Genomic DNA, 25,755 nt, shown 5'->3' on the forward strand with positions numbered 1-25,755 from the left:
TGACGCTGTGCCGTTGAAGGATGGACGCCAGTGACGGAGCCGGTGCCGAGGAGGCTGAGCGCGGCGGAGAGGCAAGCGCTCTGCGAGTTGGCGGATCTTGCCGGCGCGAGCGCTGCTGAGAAGCGGCGGATGCCGAGCGCCTTGCCGGGGCTAGCGCTTGGCGAGTTGGCGGATTCTGCCGGCGCGAACGCTGTTGATTAGCCGACGGCAGGGGACGCTCGTGCATATGGAGGAGCGTGTGGTGCTTCCCGTTGCATGTTTTGCATTTGTCGCCACTGCGACAACTCCCGTCGGAGTGCTCGTGGGCGAGACAATTTGAGCAGTACTTATTAATAAGCACTGCTCGAAGCCGCTTCTCTGCGCTCAGCTTTAGGAACCTCTGGCACTTTCGAAGCGGATGGATTCCACGGCAGACTCGGCATCGGTAGGAATGTATACCTCGAGTGCGTCTGCTTTCCAATGCCTGAGCGCTGCGTGGACGAGGAACCATGATGTGATCTGGTAGGGAGTAATGGATAAAAAAAGATGATTTGAGATGCTTAGATGGCGAGGATTGTTGGGGAATTATGTGGAGGATGTTGGTTGAGGAAGACGGTTGGAGGGTTCTCCTGGCAGAAGAACCACCTTGGTCACGGGACGCTTGATAATCCTACGTGCCGTGAGAATGCTGACGACACGGACATTGCCGTCAGCCCCCGGAAAGACAGAGTCGATTCTGCCAAGGCGCCACTCATTCGAGGGCAGATTGTCCTCCTTGACGACTACCATGTCACCAACGCGGAGATTTGCGGTAGGGGACTGCCACTTGTTACGCTTGTGGAGCTCTTTGAGATACTCCTCTTTCCATCGAGCTTGGAATTGTTGATGGAGCGCCTTTAAGTGTTGCCACCGATTTACAATGGACTTGGATTCCCCTTTTAATTCGGGTTCCACTATGGACAGAAGAGGTCCGCCGACTAGAAAATGCCCTGGTGTCAATGCTAAGAGATCAGTGGGATCTTCAGACATAGGAGATAGCGGTCTGGAATTTAGACAAGCTTCAATTTTCGCTAGGAGGGTTGAAAGTTCTTCAAAAGTGTACTTTCGAGTAGCGGTCAAAAAAAAGTTGTTCAATTCGGCTGCGTGCAGACGTGTTTTATTAACGCTCCGGAAAAACAATTAGCCAATCAGTCGAAAACGTTCGGAAAAAAAAATAAGCGCGAGGTTTTGCGTTTCGCGATGCAAATCGCATATCGTAAACTAAAGTTTTAATTAATTAAATAATTAATCTTTACGCACTAACTATAAACAAATGAGTAAGAACGTGGATCAGCGCACTCAACGACAAAAACAACAAGACGAAACCCGTGAAAAAATTAAGAGAAAACAAGACAAATGTCGTCTCTCTTTGGCCCGTAACAACGCCTATTTTACGGTGACGAGTAATACTCTAGAACCGAAAGTGCTTGAAGGTGCAAGTTTACTGACCGCCGAAAACCAGAGAGCTAACTCTTGCTCTCCCGCCCTGCTCTTCACCGCTCGAACGCCATGGAGTGAGCAATGCAAGACTCCAACAGAGCTTCTGCCGCCTAGCGCAACAACAACAGAAACTACTACGACTACTACAACGGTCTCTGTCGCCAACAATGCAATAACGTCTCCACCCTCTTCTTGTGCTGCGGGTAAAGCAACAACACAACCAAGTGCAAAAATCGGTGCAAACGGCAAAAACAAAGCTACGGTAGAAGAAGTGACAATTCTGCAAGCGGGTTCGGCCATTCAGACAGGCATGGATCGCTACATTAATATCTCCAAGCGCAAGCTAACACCCCCAAAAAACTCGGACGGCAATAAGCCCAAAATAAATCGTTCCAGCAAAGGCCCTGTAAATCCCGGGCCATTAGATGAAAACAGATTTTCCATTCTGGCGGAGCCTGAAACAGAGTCTGAACAATTAGCCCCAAGGAAACTAAAGCCCCCACCTATTTTTATTCGGGAGAAGATCTCGAATGCCCTAGTCAACAAAATAGTTGAGCTTGTCGGAAAAGATAACTTTCATGTTATTCCGCTTATGAAAGGGAATATAAGCGAAACTAAACTCCAAACCAAAACCGAAGACGATTTCCGAGCAGTGTCGAAGTACTTAAACGATGCCAAAAAGAATTACTACACGTACCAGCTGAAATGTTGCAAAGGTTTGCAAGTTGTGCTTAAGGGAATAGAACCCGATGTGACCCCCTGCGAAATTACAGAGGCCTTAAACGAAAACGGTTTTTGCGCAAAAAATGTTATAAACATTATGAACAAAAACAAGAAGCCGCAACCACTCTTCAAGGTCGAGCTGGAGCCAGACAGCAGAACTTTGAAAAAAAACGCAGTGCACCCGATCTACAAGTTGCAGTACCTTCTGCACCGTAGGATCACAGTGGAAGAGCCGCACAAACGGACCGGACCAGTGCAATGCACAAACTGCCAGGAATACGGTCATACCAGGGCTTACTGCACCCTCAGGTCAGTATGTGTAGCTTGTGGAAACTGCCACGGCTCCGAACCCTGCCCTGCCAACAAGGAAGACTCTCTCACTAAAAAGTGTGTAAACTGCCAAGGAAACCACACAGCTAACTACAGAGGCTGTCCAGTCTACAAGGCGATGAAAAGTCGGATGCAACGAGCAACAACGGCACGCTCCCTGAACACACAAAACACTTACATGAGATCACAAACGACACCGGAAGTTTTCTTCGCAAAAGCAGCCAGATCATCATTTGGCCCTTCAATTACCACCAACGGAATTTCTTACGCCAGTGCTCTAAGATCAGGCACAGCTCAGATAGAGCCGAAAGTTGATAACATCCAGCAGGCCATGGGACAGCCACAAAGTAACATGGAATCTATGATGACTACTTAGCAACAAAATATGATGGAATTTATGTCCTTCATGAAAACCACCATGCAAACCCTTATGCAAAACCAAAATATCTTACTACAAATGCTTGCAGCTCAGCAGTCCAAATAAACCATGCCTAGCCTTCGAATAACTCTGTGGAACGCCAACGGTGTTTCACGGCATAAACCTGAAATAACTCAATTTCTGAACGAAAACCACATCGACGTTATGTTGCTGGCAGAAACGCATCTCACCAGCAAATATAACTTTCAAATACGGGGATACACGTTCTATGGCACAGATCATCCAGATGGTAAAGCGCATGGCGGCACTGGAATCTTAATAAGAGACCGCGTCAAACACCACTTTCACCAACGGTTTGCTAAAAATCATCTGCAAGCTTCATCGATAAAATTACAGTTGGGCAACTGCAACCTTGCCATTGCCGCTGTCTACTGCCCACCCCGCTTTACAGTCTCCGAAGACCAATTCATGGACTTCTACAATTCGCTTGGAGAGCGATTCATAGCAGCAGGAGATTACAACGCCAAGCACACGCACTGGGGATCCCGCCTTGTGACCCCCAAAGGAAGGCAACTATATAATGCACTCATTAAAACATGCAACAAACTGGACTACGTTTCACCAGGCAGCCCTACATACTGGCCTACAGATCCTAGAAAACTACCTGATTTAATTGATTTTGCTGTGACAAAAAACATCTCTCGCAATCTAATATCTGCAAAATCGCTTTTGGATCTATCATCGGACCACTCAACAGTGCTAATAACTCTTCTTCAAAGCCCGGAATTAATCGAACACCCTCACAGGCTGACGTCGCATAGAACCAACTGGCTGAAGTTCAAAAAGTACGTAAGTTCCCACATTGAACTAACTCCACAGCTCAACATCAAGGAGGACATCGACTGCTACGCCGATGCCCTGGAGTCTGTACTCGTCGCAGCAGCCAAAGTCTCAACACCGCAAGGGAGGGATGGGCACACACACCAACACAAAACTAACCATGAAATCGAACAGCTTGTTCTGGAGAAAAGACGTTTGAGACGTACTTGGCAAACCAGCAGATCGCCATCCTCAAAACAAAGTCTTAAAGAAGCTGGTCGCAGACTTACCAGGGCTCTAAGGCAAGAAGAAGAAAAAGCACAACGCCAGTACATTGAGAAACTTTCACCCACCAGCACTAAGCATCCCTTGTGGAGGGCCCACCCAAAACTAAGTGCGCCGGCCGAAACAGTAATCCCCATAAGAGACTCTTCAGGCAGCTGGGCCAGAAGCGACAAAGACAGAGCTTGTACATTTGCTTTACACCTTCGAAATGTTTTTCAGCCAAACCCTGCAACTAATTCATTCGCACTACCGTCGCCGTCAATTCGAATTGAATCTGAGACGGAGCCAATTCTGTTTCAACCAAATGAAATTGCAAAAGTAATCAGCGAGCAATTGAAACCAAAAAAGGCCCCAGGCGGTGATCAAATAACTCCCAAAATGTTAATTGAACTTCCAAACTGTGCAGTTGAGGTTATTTGTAAACTCTTCAACGGGATTACACGACTTGGCTATTTCCCAAAAAAATGGAAAAAATCGGTAATCATAATGATCCCAAAGCTAGGGAAAGATCACACAATACCAGCTTCGTATAGACCGATAAGTTTACTCTCGTGTCTGTCAAAACTGTTCGAAAAATGCCTTCTGACGCGCATCATTCCATATCTGAAAGAGCACAACGTTATTCCAGCACATCAATTTGGCTTTCGAGAAAGCCATGGAACAATAGAGCAAGTCAACAGATTAACAACAGAAATAAGGACTGCATTCGAGCTTCGGGAATACTGCAGTGCGGTATTCCTTGACGTTGCACAGGCTTTCGACCGAGTCTGGCTTGATGGCCTTATCCATAAAATCAGAACGATCCTGCCAGGAAACACTCACAGGATACTGGAATCGTACCTTTACAACAGAGCCTTCGCCGTGAGATGCAACACCACAACATCCGATGACTACGCTATAGAGGCTGGAGTTCCCCAAGGTAGCGCCCTTGGTCCAACTCTATTTCTCCTCTACACCGCAGATATTCCCACGAACGAGCGGCTAACTACTTCTACATTCGCAGACGATACCGCGATCATAAGTCGGTCCAAATGCCCAACTCAGGCAACAGCTCTACTAGCTGATCATCTCGTTGTAGTGGAGAGGTGGTTATCAGACTGGCGTATAAAAATAAATGCGCAAAAGTGTAAACACATAACGTTTACTCTTAACAAACAAACGTGTCCCCCGCTAACCCTGAATAACACGCCACTTCCACAAGCTGACGATGTAACGTACCTTGGCATCCACCTAGACAGGAGACTTACATGGCGGAGACATATCGAAGCTAAGAAAATTCACCTAAAACTAAAATCAAACAGTCTCCATTGGCTTTTAAACGCGCTCCCCCCTCTGCCTGGACTTCAAGGTCCTGCTCTACAATTCAACGCTTAAGCCAGTCTGGACCTACGGCTCCCAATTGTGGGGAAACGCGAGCAGCAGCAACATCGACATTATTCAGCGAGCACAATCAAGAATCCTGAGAACTATCACTGGGGCACCTTGGTATGTTCGGAACGACAACATCCACAGAGATCTTGGCATTCTACCCGTAAAAGATGAAATATCAAAACAAAAAGCGTCCTACCACACCAAGCTAACTTCTCATCCAAACCAGCTCGCCAGGGGCCTAGCCAGGGCTTCCATCCGGACCCGATTGCAACGCAATGACCTTCCAGCTCAGCAATAGTTATTAGAGCCCCTAAATTTTCGCGCCAGTCACCTTGACTGTCAGATAGCTTTTTAATTTAAGATTCTATATACTTATTGTTAGTCTCAATTCAGAGAAGATCCAATAAATAAAATGCAAATGTTAAAAAAAAAAAAAAAAAAAGTAGCGGTGGACTTGTAAAACAAGGTTTTGAAGCTTTTGACACCCGCTTCCCACAGGCCTCCCATATGGGGTGCCCCCGGAGGAATGAATTGCCAGTTGAGCTGCTGATGACTATACGCATCAGTCACAGACTCTTTTACGGCTTGTAGAAAATCTCGGGAGAGCAGGGTGGCAGCGCCGACAAAGGTTTTCCCATTGTCGGACTGCACTTGACGGGGACAACCTCTTCTGGATACGAACCGAGCGAAAGCGGCGAGAAATTTCTCGGTCGTCAGATCGGATGTAGGCTCTAGATGGATGGCCTTTGTAGAGAAACACACGAAAACCAACACATACCCTTTTGTAATTAGGCAAGCTCTGCCTGTGTAATTTTTTATGTCGAAAGGGCCGGCGTAGTCCACCCCTGTGTACGTGAATGGCCGGGAAAAAGAGACTCGCTCTTTCGGAAAACTTCCCATCATCTGAACTTGCAATCGCTTCTTATGGATAACGCAGACCTTGCAGGAGTTAATAACGGCCTTTACCAAGTTCTTTATTTTCGGAACCCAATATCTTGACCGGGTGAGACGTACGACTAACTGGTTACCTCCATGCAACGTTATGAGATGCGTGAAGTTTACCAGTAGTCGAGAGAGTGCACATTCGTACGGGAGGATTATAGGATGTCGTTCATCATATCGCAAATTTTCGGAGGCCGTTATTCGGCCGCACGCCCTTATAAGCCCTTTCTCATCTAGAAAAGGGTTCAAGGAGAGGATGGAACTTGCCGCGGACACAGGACGCTTTTGACTCAAGCAGCGATATTCGTTAGCAAAATATCTGCGCTGAGTGCTAATGACCATGAGCCGTTCAGCGGCGACAAGTTCTTGGGCTTCTAGATGGACTTCCGGAATCGGTGACTGTTTCCTACATCGCTGGACAAAACGGTGGACATACGCAAGGACCCGTAAAGCTCTATTTAACTTGGAAAAGCGATCAAGGATGTCCTCTGTCGGACTGGACGCAACATGGGCCTTGACAGGACGCCTTTCCACTTCGGTCACCTGTAAGTCGGTGCTTTGGGCAGGCCACTGATCTCGTGGCTTTTGCAACCAAGTGGGCCCATGCCACCAAAGGGAGTTGTCGACCAGTTCTTGTAGGGGCACTCCCCGACTGGCCAAGTCAGCTGGATTGTGTTCGGATTGAACATGCGACCAATTGGCTCCCTCTCTGGACTGGGTGATCTTTGTTACCCGATTGGCAACGAACGTTGTCCACTGGCATGCTGGTTTGGCTAGCCATGCAAGCACAATCGTGGAATCGGTCCAACAATGGAGTTTCGAGGACAGCATCGGCATATGGGGAAGAATGGATTCGACCATCTCGGATAGCAATAGAGCTCCACACAGCTCTAGTCTGGGAAGCGACACAGTTTTTACTGGCGCCACGCGCGTCTTGGCCGTGAGAAGATGCACTAGCGTCGTGTGCCCCATCTCGACGCGCACATAGATCGCAGCACCGTACGCCTTTTGAGAGGCATCACAGAATCCGTGATGTTCCACTCGGAATTCTGGGCGGAAGGAAACCCATCTGGGAATTCGGACTTGATCTAGGACTGAGTAGCTTTTAAGGAAATCACGCCACTTTTGGCACAGTTCAATTGGAAGTTCATCATCCCACCCTAGATCACGCAGCCAGATCTCCTGCATGAAAATCTTGGCACAGACCACGAAAGGGGCGAGCCAGCCTGCTGGATCAAACAGCTTCGCAATTTGGGAGAGAACATGCCGTTTTGTGAGTGAAGCTTCGGTGGATAGGTCGGGGAGGGCGAAGAAAAACTCATCGGATGTTGCTTTCCAACGGACTCCGAGAGTTTTCGCGGTGCTTTCCGTATCTATTTCGAGGAAATCGGCATTTAAAAGATGATCGGTTCCGATATGAGCCAGAACTTCTTTGTGGTTGGAGGTCCATTTCCTTAATGGAAAACCAGCCGAATCGAGGGCACTCTGCAACTCGCGAATGGTGAGGTGAGCCTCTTCTGCAGAGTCAGCTCCCGAAAGGACATCATCGACATACATGCAACCACGAATAACTTTACTCGCCCTCGGATGGGTTAGTTGCACGTCGGTCGCCAGCTGTTGCAGTACCCGAATTGCCAGGAACGGTGCACAATTGACCCCAAACGTAACAGTTTTTAGCTTAAAATCTCGAATGTACCCTTCCCTATCGCGGAATAAGATACGTTGGAACGCTGTCTGCTTCGGATCTACCCAGATCTGCCGGTACATTTTCTCGATGTCAGCACTATACACAAATCGGAAATATCGCCACTTCAGGATCTGGATGGTTAGATCGGACTGTAGGACCGGGCCAGCATGAAGGATATCATTTAAGCTGACCCCATTGTCTGAAGGGCTGGAGGCGTTGAATACCACTCGAAGTTTGGTGGTCGTACTCTCCGGTTTTAACACTGCGTGGTGTGGCAGGTAGTAACATGCTGAATCGTGGGTAGGAAGGACTTCTCTCATGTGATTGAGGTCGAGATATTCTTGAATAACTGAGTCGTACTTGGATTTTAACGTACTGTCCCTTTTTAGCCGCTGCTCGTTTCTTAAGAATTGAGCCAGCGCCTGGGATCTGGAATGTCCCAGGGAGCAATTAATGTTCTCAGGATCTCGAAAAAGGAGACTCACGACATACCTGCCGGTTTCGTCTTTTGTGGTGCTCCGAAGAAAATTGTCCTCACAAATCACGTCGGATTCTTTTGCCACTTTTACTGGCAGATCCTCCACCTCCCAGAATTTGGTGAGGAGTTTATCGAGAGACGCTTCATATGTGTGTGCAACTTGCGTGGAAAAGGATGATATTTGATCATGCCTCGGAGCTGGTACTGGTCCTGTTAGAATCCAGCCGAAAATAGTCTCTTGACCGAGAAGCGAGCCACAGATGTTCGCTCGGGTACCGCTTAGTAGAATGGATGGAAGTATATCGGCCCCGATTAGAATATCTATTTGTGCGCTCTCATAGAACTTTGGATCCGCTAGCGGAAGTTCGGGAAGGTCTCGCAGGAAATGTTGCGGAAGCGGACATGAAGGAAGATTTCCGGCTATTTGTGGAAGCACGTAGGCAGTGGTGTTTAACTGCAAGCTAGGCCGGGTTGGAGAACGGATCGTGAATTGACAGATCTTTTTGGTCTCAGCGGAGACCGTTTGATTAAGTCCTGAGACCTGTGCTCGGATAACCTGGAACGGCAGTTTAATCAGGTTGAAAAGGCGCTCAGTGATGAAGGTCGCCTCAGATCCGGAGTCAATTAAGGCTCGCGCTTGGAAATTGGAACCTCGATGGCATATATTAATTATAGCGGTGCCTAGGAGGACTGACCTAGTGCCTGCCGCAAAATAATTCTGAAGCGTTGACTGCGTGCCACTGGCAGCCGAGGGACCGAGAGTATTTGGTCTGGATCTGGGCGTTGGCGTTGGATTTGCGCGCGCTGGGGATGGGCTGCCTCGGTGTAGGAGCGTGTGATGGCGGCCGCGGCACGTGAAGCAGTTATGTGCGCTTTCGCAGTCGCGCAACTGATGTGTCCGCGCAAAGCAGTTTAAACACAGCTGTTTTCTTTTTATATATGCGATGCGTTGGTCGACCGTCATCTGGAGAAATTTGGCGCATGTGCGTACAGGATGGTTCTCTCTATTACAGAGATCGCACCCTCTAAGTTGCCTAGGTGCTACCCTTGTCTCGTATGAATTTATTCTTCGAGACGCCGAGTTGGAAGTGGATGCCCTGGGCTGAGTCTGACTAGAACCTGATGGTCGAACATCATCTATGGCTTCTAGTGTCCTGTGACGCTCCGTTAGGAAAACGTTCAGCTCGTGCCACGTAGGGATCTCGGCTTTGTTATGGAGGGACTGCTCCCATAGGGAAAGCGTAAGCTTTGGGAGTTTGGACGAGCACATATATACCAAGAGGCAATCCCAAGTTTCGACCTGAATACCGGACATTTCTAGTGCAGTAAGGCAACCCTGGATGGTACTTTGAAGTTCTTTCAAAGCTGACCCAGACTCCTGTGTGACGGACGGTACATTGAAAAGTATCTTTAATTGACTGTTTACTAACAATCGCTTGTTTTCGAAACGCTCAGTGAGGTTATCCCACGCTGATCGAAAGCCATCATTAGTAAGGGGTGAATTTGAAACTATATTGTGAGCGTCGCCACTCGTTTTAGCATTAAGGTGAAATAATTTTTCGACAGGAGTGAGTCTGGGATTGTTGATATAAATTGCCGTGAATAGATCCCTAAAGGTTGGCCAACGAAGATAGTCGCCGGTAAAAACTTCGGTATCGCACGGCGGAAGCCGGCAGCCTGACGGAATGTATGTCTGAGAAGGATCAGCTGGCGTTGGGGAAGGTTGCGGAAGTTGCGGAGTTTGCGCTATCATGTCTGCTATCTGGGCACCGCACCTTTCGTACGCGCTGTAGCAATACCCGTACTTAGCCTTGAGGACTGGCAAGCTGTCAGCTGCACCTTCTCCGGCTGCTACAAGGCATGCGGTACAGGCATCGTATTCTTTTTTGATGCGGATCCATACCTCTCGGATTTCGTCTCGGCGAATATTGAGGACGGATAACGTAGGAGGGACCGCCGAGGGAATATTTATCCGCGATTCCAATTCGGACAGTCGATCCGAGACTTCAATAAACTGGCTCATAGCGAGGTCAGCAGCCGTTGCAACCATTTTTGCGCTGGCTCGCGTGGTTCTTTCGATGGAAGAAGGAGCCTTTTTGGGAGGTGGCGTCTTGACCTTTTTAGGTGTGGGCGTCCTTACCGTGATTTTTGGTATTTGCGGTGATGGAACAGGGGATAGTTTGTTGGAACTTTCCCTGGACATATGTAGCGGCGCCAGTAGCGACTGCAAAACCTGTTTTGCCTAAAAGCATACTTTAAAAATTTTCGTAATATCCAGCAAAGACTGTCTTAAACTGACCTTGTTAATCGAAGATATTATAGACATTTTCGAACAAGTTAAGTAAGGATTCTAACCGGACTTGAAAATCCTGTAGAGATTTTCAGTAGATTGCCAGATCAAAATGTGTTCTAAAATTCGAACAGTCAAGCCGATCTTAGAGCAGTGTTGCCGGATTGATATCGATAGTTGGAAGGGTTTCTTTGGAAACCTTAGCCTTGACACCTGTCAGCAACAGCTGCCACGTATTTCCATGTTAACTGATCAAGCCCCGGTTCCGCCAACCATTCTTTTTCTCTGAACCGGCGGCCGATACAGACGTGTAGCTCTTCATACGTTTGAAAAAACGCGGAAAAGTTTTAAAATGCGAAATATTAAGTCGCGAAGTGGCATACAGCTATTTAAAGTGGCCAATAAGTGCTACAAGTGGTTATTTTAAAGTGAGTGCGTTTGCGTCTGCAGTTTTGGTTATTTTTAACCACCAAATTCTCTGCAGATCGCAACAAAGGGTCTTGGCCGGCGCTGCCGCCAATAAAATACACCCAACGCTGCCGCTGCTGCTGCATGAGTTGCGCCGCAGCCGCATCTCTTGCCAATTCAGAGGAAAACCCGAAAGAAAACCCAGCAAGTCAGTTTTCGGGGCACATAGGTATGTTTTACGTCTCAAGCCGCTGCCAGTGCAAATGGCTAATGAAATCTTTGATCCATAGATTGTGCCCCACGATATAAACTTCCCGAGAGTTCCAGAGAGCTGAAGAACTAAGGAGAACACAGCTCAGTGAACCTCTGCATGTAGTGTCCTGAGGAGCACCCCCTCGCGCCTTAGCGTGTCCCGAGGAGCACCCAACATGGTGATCTCCTAGACGGGGCTGCAGTGCCCGACAAGATGACGGACTTACAGCTAAACGCTGCTGCTTCGCTGAGGGAAAATCCAGCAGCGCTTTTTTCGGCTAAACAAGTAGCCATATCTCTGCCAGGAGGCAAACAACGACAGATGAGTGGAAATTAAATCTTTTTTGTGCATAATTTGGCCTGCGTGCCATATCGGCCATAACCATATTGCCTCGCCTTTGCCATGGCCGATCGAGCCTAACATAATTTTTTCTCGGTCGAACTTAACCTCAGAAAAGATATACATTCAACCTTGTGGAAATAACTTTCAATTATCCAACAAAAATCAAGAAGCTAAAAGATAAATTACATAAATATAAAGATAATTAATTAATTTAAATATTGAAGAAAATGAAGAAGATGCAACACCTTAAGGCAAATGGAAATAATTAGTTTATAGATTTTTTTATTGTTTAAATTTAACATTTTCTTAATCTTATTTAAATCGAGAATGAGATTTCGGTGTTGGCTATAAAAGCAGATAATCAGGGCTTGAGTGGAAATGTATGAAAATTTAATTAATTTTTAAAACCTTTACAAAATATCACCAAAAAAATTGTTTTCAGTGTAAGCCACGCAAGAGATCGATCTTCATCGTTGGATACAAATGAGTGAGTTACATCATGCGTATACATTATTTTGCATTTATTTCAATTCTTGCCAAACTAAAAGCCAAATATAACCTCTCCGAATACTCTTTCTACACTGAGAATTAAATGTTACTAAAAATGCTTTAAAGTTTGAATCTTAAAATTTATTAAATGATATTTGAATTAAAATCTAGCCATACATTAAACTCTTAATAGAATTTATAATTAGTAAATTAAATTAAAAATGGAAGAGGACCATGAAATATTTCTGGATTTAATTTAAAATAATCAACTACATTTAATTAAATATTTTTTGAATTTAAACTTAATAGTTAACCACACTTAAAGAAATATTTTCTGAATTTAAACTTAATAGTTAACTACACTTAAAGAAATATTTTCTGGATTTAATTTAAGATATTCAACTACGTTTAATTAAATATTTTCTAAATTTAAAACTTAAATATTTAACTACCCTTAAAGAAATTTCTTCTTATCCTAACTTTAAATATTATTCTACTTCACTACTATTTAAATTTAATTTACTTTGTTTTATAAATATAACTTCTATCATCGAAACATCATTATGTTTATATATCAATATTTTCTTGTTATAAAGAAAGCCGCTAATTAAAGCTATGAATAACTAAAACCATATCTTTTGAACTCTGCTGAGGTACCCGCGTTCGTAGGGTATTAAAGGGGTCACCGGAGACATGCTCCAAGGAAGGTGATCATAGGTTGGGAGGGCAAAATGCGACCACAACAACACCAGTGGCTTCGCGATCTCCGACTTCCTCTCTAGCTCTTCTATCTCTTTACTTCCTTCCGCAATTTATCTGTTTTCTCTTCCGGTTTCGTTTAACTTATTCTCTCTTGTCGCTAGCTTGCTCAATTCTAGTCTTAGCAATAATAATGTGTAGTTAGTGTTAGGATCTGTACGCGCAAGACCACCACCCCCAAAGCCGACGAGCGAGAGCCGGATCCTATAGCGAGCACCCGCAACTACAGATTCCACCGGAAACAAAACACTTCTCCCAGTCGTTACACGCTACAGTTATAATTCATTATTATTAATAAGATAAGTGGCGCCCCAACGTGGGGCCTCAGTGAGTACAGTAATAACTCATTGAGACTCACCGATAGATAAATTGAAATTCTTTTCTATACCTTTCAAATTTCAACTTTACTTTCATTCTTAAACAAAATTTTCTCATTGATTTTTAATTGTTTTGGAGAACAGAGATGGAGAACAATAGTTTTCTTTTTGGCCACAATTAAATTTTAACGTTAAGGATTTTCCTACATTAAGTAATGGTAAGAAAGAGTTAGATAGAGGAAAATACAGAAAGCATCGAACTTCTTTTGATCTTCTGGCCCTGTCTGATTTGCCAAATCAGTACTTAAACTTATCTTTGGAAATTAAAACTTTTTGTTAGTGCCAACGTCCTGGAAAATGGAGGTACAATCTTGAAGATGTACTCTATCCGCGAATGACTAATAAGAAGATTTAATTTCAATTCGCCTTAGAGGTGTTAGATTTGTCAAAGGAGAAGCAGGAATACAACCATTTTGTTTTCGAATAATACGTTGTCCGGTTTTAAATTTTATAAATTCTAACAACCTCCCTTCTTTGTTTTTATTTTTGTTGAAAGATAGAAAACAAACAGTACTATAACTTAAATTTCTTTTCTTTTTTCGAGGAAGTTTAGTATTAAGAAATATTATCCTACGATACGTGGACCTCAAGCAACGAGTTCAATCTTATTTTTTTTACATTGAACAATTTATCGCTATTACGATTTATATAAATATTTTCTTGATTTCTTGTTGATTCGATATTTCGTTATATCTCGCTTATATTTATCTTATCGTTATCTTACCGTTATCTTATCTGAAAATGGGTTTAGACCGATCCCCAGGCCAAGGCTCACAGGAAGCCACAAGGCCAGTCTGTCCGTTGTGTAAAGGCGAAATTAATTCCGCAGCTGATCTGTTTAAAACGTCATGCAACCACGAGTTTCATAGGAAATGCCTGGAAGCCCATCTAAAGAAAAGCGAAAGCTGTCCAGTTTGCAAAACGTCCTGCAGACCAGTAACCGATAAGAAAGGTTTACTAACACGATCTCGATCTAAAAGTCGTCAAACAGAAATTAGCGAGACTAGAAACCCAGTTGAGGAAAGCCCTAGTACATCTGGAAGCTCAATAAGCAATGTAGCTAGGGATAACAATCAAATCAACACTATTAATGCTATTACTCTTCTTGCAATGGAGCGAAGGATGCTCACAATACTTTCAGAGAAAATGGCTGAACTAGTACAGACAACAGTAGTGGAAAGTGTACAAAGATTGATTGCAACTCCTGCAAATTCCGCCACTAATGGCGATGAAAGATCAACTACGTCTCCACTGTTAGTAGAAGTTGTTAACAACCATGCTGCTAGGGGTGAACAAATACCAATCACAGACATGGCCATGCCTAACAGAGGCTCCCCCATTTCAAATAGAAGTTCCTCGTCCGATCTCATAAACAGGCCCGACAAGGTCGTTCACATCCTAAACGGATGGAAAATTAAATATTCGGGATCCGGTGTGACCATCGATAATTTTATCTACTGAGTCGACGCGCTTACGCACCAAACTTTAGAAGGAAACTTCTCGGTGCTTTGCAAGCACGTTAGCGTTCTATTCGAAGGTAAAGCCAACGAGTTTTATTGGCATTACCACAAGTCAGTGTCAGAAGTCCATTGGGATAGGCTATGCTCAGCTCTGCGCTTGCAATTTCGTCAAAGAAGGGATGATGTTGACATTGAGGAGTTAATCCGAAACAGAAAGCAGAAACCCAATGAAACCTTTGATAGCTTTTACGATAGCGTAAATGTTTTAATCGATCAGCTAGAGACACCATGGTCTACACGAAAACTTGCTAGAGTTCTCAAGAACAATTTAAGACCTGAAATAAGGCATGAAATATTAAATGTTGATATTGGAACAGTACCCGAACTGAGAGAAATCTGTCGTCGACGCGAAGCTTTTCTAGACGATGTCAAGCACTCTCACGGTTACTCTAGAGTCACTCCTTTCAGACGTGAGGTCTCGGAGTTGACTCAAGAAAACAAGTCGCAAATCGGTTCCGAATCCGAAAGCGAGTTTGAAGTTGACGCTTTTTCCTTGTTGTGCTGGAATTGCCGCAAAGACGGGCACAGATACCAGGATTGCTCAACGGAAAAACGCGTATTTTGCTACGGCTGTGGAGCAGCTAACACTTATAACCCAAATTGTGCTAAGTGTGCAAAAAACTCAAAATTCGGCATTTCGAAGTCGCCATACAAACCGAAGATTTCGAATGCCGCTCGAAACCAGTCAACTATGACCGATTAAAGGTGGATGCATATGTAGAAGCAACACCAACAACAACCCCTGACGTTCCAAATAACAATGTCAGTCTATTGCATTGTAAAATTCAAAATTTACCTGAAGTTCCTATTCCTTACTTCATTCAGAAACCAATAACTCGAAGTTCTAGGAGAATTAAATCATTTTGGCAGAATGTCAGAAATTGTAAACTTGGATTGAAGTACATTTGTTCTATTCCTACTGGAATCCGAGATCCTCGTCCATTCTTGCCTATACGGTTATTAGACCGGACTGTATACGGTTTACTCGATTCTGGTGCTTCAATTAGTTGTTTTGGCGGTGAATTAGCCAAAGAAGTCATGTCAAAGGATTATGCCTATAAGTCGTTGAACGTTAGTGCTACCACGGCAGATGGAAGTCCACAACGCATAATAGGAAAAATTAAAGTTGACGTTGAATATGGCGATGTTAGAAAAACACTACTTATCTATATTGTGCCTTCTCTAAAACAAGATCTGTACTTGGGTATAGATTTTTGGAGGCTGTATGATATTCGTAATATCCAGCAAAGACTGTCTTAAACTGACCTTGTTAATCGAAGATATTATAGACATTTTCGAACAAGTTAAGTAAGGATTCTAACCGGACTTGAAAATCCTGTAGAGATTTTCAGTAGATTGCCAGATCAAAATGTGTTCTAAAATTCGAACAGTCAAGCCGATCTTAGAGCAGTGTTGCCGGATTGATATCGATAGTTGGAAGGGTTTCTTTGGAAACCTTAGCCTTGACACCTGTCAGCAACAGCTGCCACGTATTTCCGCAGCCATGTTAACTGATCAAGCCCCGGTTCCGCCAACCATTCTTTTTCTCTGAACCGGCGGCCGATACAGACGTGTAGCTCTTCATACGTTTGAAAAAACGCGGAAAAGTTTTAAAATGCGAAATATTAAGTCGCGAAGTGGCATCCAGCTATTTAAAGTGGCCAATAAGTGCTACAAGTGGTTATTTTAAAGTGAGTGCGTTTGCGTCTGCAGTTTTGGTTATTTTTAACCACCAAATTCTCTGCAGATCGCAACAAAGGGTCTTGGCCGGCGCTGCCGCCAATAAAATACACCCAACGCTGCCGCTGCTGCTGCACAAGTTGCGCCGCAGCCGCATCTCTTGCCAATTCAGAGGAAAACCCGAAAGAAAACCCAGCAAGTCAGTTTTCGGGGCACATAGGTATGTTTTACGTCTCAAGCCGCTGCCAGTGCAAATGGCTAATGAAATCTTTGATCCATAGATTGTGCCCCACGATATAAACTTCCCGAGAGTTCCAGAGAGCTGAAGAACTAAGGAGAACACAGCTCAGTGAACCTCTGCATGTAGTGTCCTGAGGAGCACCCCCTCGCGCCTTAGCGTGTCCCGAGGAGCACCCCACATGGTGATCTCCTAGACGGGGCTGCAGTGCCCGACAAGATGACGGACTTACAGCTAAACGCTGCTGCTTCGCTGAGGGAAAATCCAGCAGCGTTTTTTTCGGCTAAACAAGTAGCCATATCTCTGCCAGGAGGCAAACAACGACAGATGAGTGGAAATTAAATCTTTTTTGTGCATAATTTGGCCTGCGTGCCATATCGGCCATAACCTAATGTATATCGGCCATAACCATATTGCCTCGCCTTTGCCATGGCCGATCGAGCCTAACATAATTTTTTTCTCGGTCGAACTTAACCTCAGAAAAGATATACATTCAACCTTGTGGAAATAACTTTCAATTATCCAACAAAAATCAAGAAGCTAAAAGATAAATTACATAAATATAAAGATAATTAATTAATTTAAATATTGAAGAAAATGAAGAAGATGCAACACCTTAAGGCAAATGGAAATAATTAGTTTATAGATTTTTTTATTGTTTAAATTTAACATTTTCTTAATCTTATTTAAATCGAGAATGAGATTTCGGTGTTGGCTATAAAAGCAGATAATCAGGGCTTGAGTGGAAATGTATGAAAATTTAATTAATTTTTAAAACCTTTACAAAATATCACCAAAAAAATTGTTTTCAGTGTAAGCCACGCAAGAGATCGATCTTCATCGTTGGATACAAATGAGTGAGTTACATCATGCGTATACATTATTTTGTATTTATTTCAATTCTTGCCAAAATAAAAGCCAAATATAACCTCTCCGAATACTCTTTCTACACTGAGAATTAAATGTTACTAAAAATGCTTTAAAGTTTGAATCTTAAAATTTATTTAATGATATTTGAATTAAAATCTAGCCATACATTAAACTCTTAATAGAATTTATAATTAGTAAATTAAATTAAAAATGGAAGAGGACCATGAAATATTTCTGGATTTAATTTAAAATAATCAACTACATTTAATTAAATATTTTTTGAATTTAAACTTAATAGTTAACCACACTTAAAAAAATATTTTCTGAATTTAAACTTAATAGTTAACTACACTTAAAGAAATATTTTCTGGATTTAATTTAAGATATTCAACTACGTTTAATTAAATATTTTCTAAATTTAAAACTTAAATATTTAACTACCCTTAAAGAAATTTCTTCTTATCCTAACTTTAAATATTATTCTACTTCACTACTATTTAAATTTAATTTACTTTGTTTTATAAATATAACTTCTATCATCGAAACATCATTATGTTTATATATCAATATTTTCTTGTTATAAAGAAAGCCGCTAATTAAAGCTATGAATAACTAAAACCATATCTTTTTGAACTCTGCTGAGGTACCCGCGTTCGTAGGGTATTAAAGGGGTCACCGGAGACATGCTCCAAGGAAGGTGATCATAGGTTGGGAGGGCAAAATGCGACCACAACAACACCAGTGGCTTCGCGATCTCCGGCTTCCTCTCTAGCTCTTCTATCTCTTTACTTCCTACCTCAATTTATCTGTTTTCTCTTCCGGTTTCGTTTAACTTATTCTCTCTTGTCGCTAGCTTGCTCAATTCTAGTCTTAGCAATAATAATGTGTAGTTAGTGTTAGGATCTGTACGCGCAAGACCACCACCCCCAAAGCCGACGAGCGAGAGCCGGATCCTATAGCGAGCACCCGCAACTACAGATTCCACCGGAAACAAAACACTTCTCCCAGTCGTTACACGCTACACATACCACACTAGGATGCTGTTGGAATGTGGAATGTGCGCGCTGATATTTCGGACAAAAAATCAGAGAAACAATTACGGACCCACTTATGGACCGGTGGAAACAGGATATCGACTAGCTCAAAAAATAGTCGATATGCGTGGCTGAATTATTGTTAAAATATTCGCCAGGCTTTTGGTGGAACGATGGAGCAAGAATGGAAAAAAAATACCAAAAAAATACCACAAAATAAAAATACTGAAAAAATACTGGATTGGATGAGGTATTTGTCGTTTAGTATTTTATAGTGGGTGGTTGGCCGAATTAGGATGGGATTGGATGTCCCCGGCAGTGTTTGGAGTTTATTGGTTTTGTTTTTCTTTATTTTAAAAAAATATTCGGAGACAAAAAATACCTTGCAGTGGAATGCGGGTGGTATTTTTCCCAATTTTTTTTCTTTTTTTATCCCCAAAAGAAAAAATTGAGTCTCGATATATATGTAGATTTACCAAGCTCAATAAATAAGAAAAAAAAAATACTGGAATGGGCGTTTTTTTGGAAAAAATGTGAAACCGAAGAAACAAATTAATAAATCAATAAATTAATAAATTGATTCCACTAGTTCCGCGATGGCGTCAGTATTTTATATTTCTCCCCTTTTTTTGGTTTCCTTTTTTGGAACTGGCAGTAATTCTCAGTGTTTGTTTAATTTTATTGGAGTTGAACTTGGTGTTTATTAATTTTGTTGGAATTTATTAATTAATTTATTAATTGGATGATTGAAAAACAACTGCCCGAACTTTTGCGGGCTGTGTATTGGTGACGCTGGAATGCGCGGGATTATCGAGCTTTTTGCGGTACTGCAATTCGCGTGTATGTGTAGATGTATGGATGGATAGTGCCCAAAATATGTAAATAAGTAAAACACACTGAGACACAAAAGTTATTTCACGTCGGCTTTAGGAATTTATTTAATATATATTTATTGGATGGCCGACGGAAATACTTGAGCTTTCGGAATTGGGGTGTAGTTGTGTAGAAAAATATGTATAAATGTATGTATATATATATGGAATATGTAATATATGTAATATGGATGTAATATGGATGTAATATATGTAATCAATATGGCGGAAAATTTTATTGTAAATTTTGCCGGCGGGTATGTGTTGTAAATTTTCGATTTATTGTGGACTGTATTTGGATTTGTAATAATGTAAGCAAATATTGTCACAGCGGGTGTACAATAAAAAATTAATATCAAAAAATATGTGTGGGCCGAAATTGGCGGAACACTTAATTTCTTGTTTCACTTTTTTGTGGAAAATTAATTTGAACTCAATTTTTAAATTGATTTATTTTTTCACTGTTCACTGAATTTTTTTTTTTTTTAATTAATTTTTTTTTTCACTGTACGCTTGACTTTTTATTTGCACACTTTAATTTGGATTTCTACTTTTTATTTTTCTTCGATTTGATGTTGGATGTATATTTAGTGGATGTACGGCCAAATGCGAATATGAAACTTGTACATCAATATGCACACGAAAAGGAATTAGAAAACAAGAAAGGAAAGCTAACTTCGGGCGGAGCCGAAGTTGATATACCCTTGCAGAATACTCTGTAAATTATATTCTCCAATATTATTCATATGATGCATTCTTAATACTCATAAAAAATCCCAACTTCCTAACTTTAAAAACACCAAAGTTATGGCATTTCCAATCGTTCAGTTATATGGCAGCTATAAGATATAGTCGGCCGATCCTTATGAAATTTGGTATGTCGGATTGATTGGCCAAAAATAAAACCCATAGAAAATCCCAACTTCTTAACTTTACAAACACCAAAGTTATGGCACTTCCGATCAATCAGTTATATGGCAGCTATAAGATATAGTCGGCCGATCCTTATGAAATTCGGTATGTCGGATTGATTGGCCAAAAATAAAACCCATAGAAAGTCCCAACTTCTTATCTTTAAAAACACCAAAGTTATGGCTTTTCCGATCGTTCAGTTATATGGCAGCTATATTATATAGTCGCCCGATCCGGCTCGTTCCGACTTATATACTACCTGCAATAGAAAGACAACTTTTGGGAAAGTTTCGAGCAGATAGCTTTAAAACTGAGGGACTAGTTTGCGTAGAAACGGACGGACGGACAGACGGACAGACGGACAGACGGACATGGCTATATCAACTCAGGAGGTGATCCTGATCAAGAATATATATACTTTATAGGGTCGGAAATGTCTCCTTCACTGCGTTGCAAACTTTTGACTGAAATTATAATACCCTCTGCAAGGGTATAATAGGCAATATGGCCGCACGTTAAAAGAGAACGAAGAAATAAAAGACGGAATTGGAATTGTAATTTACTAACTGCCGTCGTCGGATTAAATCGGACTTGGATTTTAGACAAATCGTACAGAAAGTCAAACGAATTATGTTCTTCGAATGGCTGACTGTCGATCGGCAGTTAATACAAAAATTAATTAATTGGCACTTATCTGGCTCGAATGGACCAAAAATTAAGAGATGGGGCGTCGGGGATGATCGTCGCTTGGGGGCAGCTTCGTGGTACGTTGCGGCTGATGCACGGAGCCGGGTAGCAAGCTGGAAGAGATGGTGAAAAAAACACTCGACGATCGCGCAAAGAAAAGAACAAAAAACTCGCTGTGGTTTTCGGAAAAATAGCGCGGACCGGCCGGGCGATGTATTTCAATGCTGTGACATAGAAAGACTAACTTAAACCTAATTGAGCGCTGCGTTTCAAAGCGCAGTGGAGAGATTCCGGGAGCGGGAAGGCGGGAGAGCCTGGAATCGCAAGCGTCCAGTGCGGGAGAGCGGGAGAGCCTGGAGTCGCGAGCATCCAGTGCGGGCGAGTGGGCATTCGTTACGAGGGAAGCGCGGGCAGTTTAAAAGAGGGGAGAGCGGCGTAAACAGAGTCTTTTTAAAAACTTGCTAAATTTTCGTCAGTTTTTAATTTTAAATTCAGTTTTCAATTTAAATTTTCAATTTTAATATAAATAAAGTTTTTATTTTTTCTTTGACAAATTGACCTTATGTTATAATTTCGTTCGAGCTGGTTGATTAGTGTTGTGAAAAATAGGATATGGTTTTTATAAATAATGGTAACACACTCCTGTAAAAACTGCAAGTATACCCTATTATTGAAGCATTTTAAGAACTAAGTCCTTTAAAATACTTTTACTTATATTTTTTCCATAATACTTTTTTATTTTCAATATTAATATAATTTTAATCTAATTTTTTTAATATAAATAGATTTTAGAATCAACAAAATTTTAGAAACAAAGTTAAGATAAATTGTTATAAGAATATAATAAAAATAGTTTTTCTCAAGTGACCGGTTCATTAAATTAAATATATTATTTATATAATTAACTAACTAATTGTTAAGCCTTAAACCTTTTTTGGTGCGTATTGCTGTGTGTCTGTGTTGTTAAAACAACTTTATTTTGCGGAAATCTATTTGGGTTTGTTTTCCAAATTTTTTTTGCGCTTGAGCTAAAGCATTAAGGAATAACAGACACGATGCCGGCCAAGGCACATGTTGATGTCCCCGCCATAGTGGATGCACTTTGCAGCGTTAACATTTTTACGGAAACTGGTGGTCTCAAGCCAAGAACCCATAATGTTTGGATAGAAGCCAGTAACCTTTTGAAAGGAACGATTAGTCCAAAAACACTAAATTTTTATGCCCGAATCAACCGAAATGATGTGATGACTATAATAAAAGAACGATGTGGTATAATCCAGCCTGATAACACTGCAAATAATACCACGTTGAATTGCACGGCAGCTGAAGACGACCCAGAGTTCCAGATCATCGAACCAATCAAAAATGGACCTCTGCCTATTCTATATTTTAACCTGCAGTTGGATGAAGAAGTGTGGAGATCAATTGCACCTAAGGCTGATAGTAAAATGGAATTACGACCAAAGAATTATTTGCAACCTAACTGGACGGATACTATTGCCAAGTGCTTGTATAAAAAAGTTCCACTTCCTTGTGCCTTCAATTTTAAAAAGGCTAAAATATCGAGCAAAGAGGCTACAGATTGAAGGATACTGCAGTGAATGTGGTTCCATTTTAAAAGCACATAGCCTTGCTGAGCCCGAGCAGAATTGTGGCATCGTAATGGCTTTTACGGTACCAGATACACGAGGAATTCAACATAATAAAAAACGCCAGTGTACAGGATGCAGACGACTCGAAATAGGGGAAGAGCTGCTTTTGAAAAAAGCTGCATTATGGAGAAAGGAAGCCACCAAGGATATGAATGATGATGACCCTGAACCAAATTTTATTCCGAAATAACCCACTCTTCGAAAAGTTCGTGAAGAGGCTATTAACAGGCACCTTGGAATCACCAAAGATGGGTATCCAATTTCATCTTTATACCTCAAAAACAAGAGAGAACGCTATAGTCGAGTGCCTCGACTAGTAGTTACTTAGCTAAACAACTTAATATAAATATGCCTTCTTGTAATAATTTGACTAGAAATATTAAACATACATACTTATATTAGCTAAACACATACATTCTTAAATAGTATTATGTATATTAAAGTTTAAATGTTTGCACAACACGAGTAACGGGTATAGCGAATAGCTTTCTTTGAAAGGAGTTATCTTTGCCGGGCAATTGCAACTGTGTACAATGTAAATACATACTTATGTATATGCTTACATACATACACACATACGCCATTGTTTGACTCAGACCTCCAATTTGGCTAACTAGATTTGATTTGCATAGTTCTTGGGATATAGTTCGGTATTGACAATTGACATTTTGTACTTCAGCCAGTTGTTTCTATGCGACGTCAGCCTGCGAGGGTGCTCGATTAATTCCGGGCTTTGAAGAAGAGTTATTAGCACAGGTGAGTGGTCCGATGATAGATCCAAAAGCGATTTTGCTGATATTAGATTGCGAGAAATGTTTTTTGTCACAGCAAAATCAATTAAATCAGGTAGTTTTCTAGCATCCGTAGGCCAGTCTGTAGGGCTGTCTGGTGAAACGTAGTCCAGTTTGTTGCATGTTTTAATGAGTGCATTTTATAATTGCCTTCCTTTGGGGGTCACAAGGCGGGATCCCCAGTGCGTGTGCTTGGCGTTGTAATCTCCTGCTGCTATAAATCGCTCACCAAGTGAATTGTAGAAGTCCATAAATTGGTCTTCGGAGACTGTAAAGCGGCAAGGTTGCAGTTGCCCAACTGTAATTTTATCGAAGTAGCTTGCAGATGATTTTTTGCAAACCGTTGGTGAAAGTGGTGTTTGACGCCGTCTCTTATTAAGATGCCAGTTCCGCCATGCGCTTCACCATCTGGATGATCGGTGCCGTAGAACGTGTATCCCCGTATTTTAAAGTTATATTTGCTGGTGAGATGCGTTTCTGCCAGCAACATAACGTCGATGTGGTTTTCGTTCAGAAATTGAGTTATTTCAGGTTTATGCCGTGAAACACCGTTGGCGTTCCACAGAGTTATTCGCAGGCTAAGCATGGTTTATTTGGACTGCTGAGCTGCAAGCATTTGTTTTTTTTTTTTTTTTTTTAACATTTGCATTTTATTTATTGGATCTTCTCTGAATTGAGACTAACAATAAGTATATAGAATCTTAAATTAAAAAGCTATCTGACAGTCAAGGTGACTGGCGCGAAAATATAGGGGCTCTAATAACTATTGCTGAGCTGGAAAGTCATTGCGTTGCAATCGGGTCCGGATGGAAGCCCTGGCTAGGCCCCTGGCGAGCTGGTTTGGATGAGAAGTTAGCTTGGTGTGGTAGGACGCTTTTTGTTTTGATATTTCATCTTTTACTGGTAGAATGCCAAGATCTCTGTGGATGTTGTCGTTCCGAACATACCAAGGTGCCCCAGTGATAGTTCTCAGGATTTTTGATTGTGCTCGCTGAATAATGTCGATGTTGCTGCTGCTCGCGTTTCCCCACAATTGGGAGCCGTAGGTCCAGACTGGCTTAAGCGTTGAATTGTAGAGCAGGACCTTGAAGTCCAGGCAGAGGGGGGAGCGCGTTTAAAAGCCAATGGAGACTGTTTGATTTTAGTTTTAGGTGAATTTTCTTAGCTTCGATATGTCTCCGCCATGTAAGTCTCCTGTCTAGATGGATGCCAAGGTACGTTACATCGTCAGCTTGTGGAAGTGGCGTGTTATTCAGGGTTAGCGGGGGACACGTTTGTCTGTTAAGAGTAAACGTTATGTGTTTACACTTTTGCGCATTTATTTTTATACGCCAGTCTGATAACCACCTCTCCACTACAACGAGATGATCAGCTAGTAGTGCTGTTGCCTGAGTTGGGCATTTGGACCGACTTATGATCGCGGTATCGTCTGCGAATGTAGAAGTAGTTAGCCGCTCGTTCGTGGGAATATCTGCGGTGTAGAGGAGAAATAGAGTTGGACCAAGGGCGCTACCTTGGGGAACTCCAGCCTCTATAGCGTAGTCATCGGATGTTGTGGTGTTGCATCTCACGGCGAAGGCTCTGTTGTAAAGGTACGATTCCAGTATCCTGTGAGTGTTTCCTGGCAGGATCGTTCTGATTTTATGGATAAGGCCATCAAGCCAGACTCGGTCGAAAGCCTGTGCAACGTCAAGGAATACCGCACTGCAGTATTCCCGAAGCTCGAATGCAGTCCTTATTTCTGTTGTTAATCTGTTGACTTGCTCTATTGTTCCATGACTTTCTCGAAAGCCAAATTGATGTGCTGGAATAACGTTGTGCTCTTTCAGATATGGAATGATGCGCGTCAGAAGGCATTTTTCGAGCAGTTTTGACAGACACAAGAGTAAACTTATCGGTCTATACGAAGCTGGTATTGTGTGATCTTTCCCTGGCTTTGGGATCATTATGATTACCGATTTTTTCCATTTTTTTGGGAAATAGCCAAGTCGTGTAATCCCGTTGAAGAGTTTACAAATAACCTCAACTGCACAGTTTGGAAGTTCGATTAACATTTTGGGAGTTATTTGATCACCGCCTGGGGCCTTTTTTGGTTTCAATTGCTCGCTG

The 25,755-nt window shown here is 42.3% G+C and overlaps 1 pseudogene; it reads right to left on the bottom strand.

Annotated features, from left to right (window-relative positions):
- Positions 1–802: 802 nt before the first annotated feature.
- Positions 803–10,383, bottom strand: LOC123037123 (annotated as a pseudogene).
- Between the last annotated feature and the right edge of the window lie 15,372 nt (positions 10,384–25,755).

Source organism: Drosophila rhopaloa, unplaced genomic scaffold (genome assembly GCF_018152115.1).
Source record: "Drosophila rhopaloa isolate 14029-0021.01 unplaced genomic scaffold, ASM1815211v1 contig_138, whole genome shotgun sequence".
NCBI classification, from domain to species: Eukaryota; Metazoa; Arthropoda; class Insecta; order Diptera; family Drosophilidae; genus Drosophila; species Drosophila rhopaloa.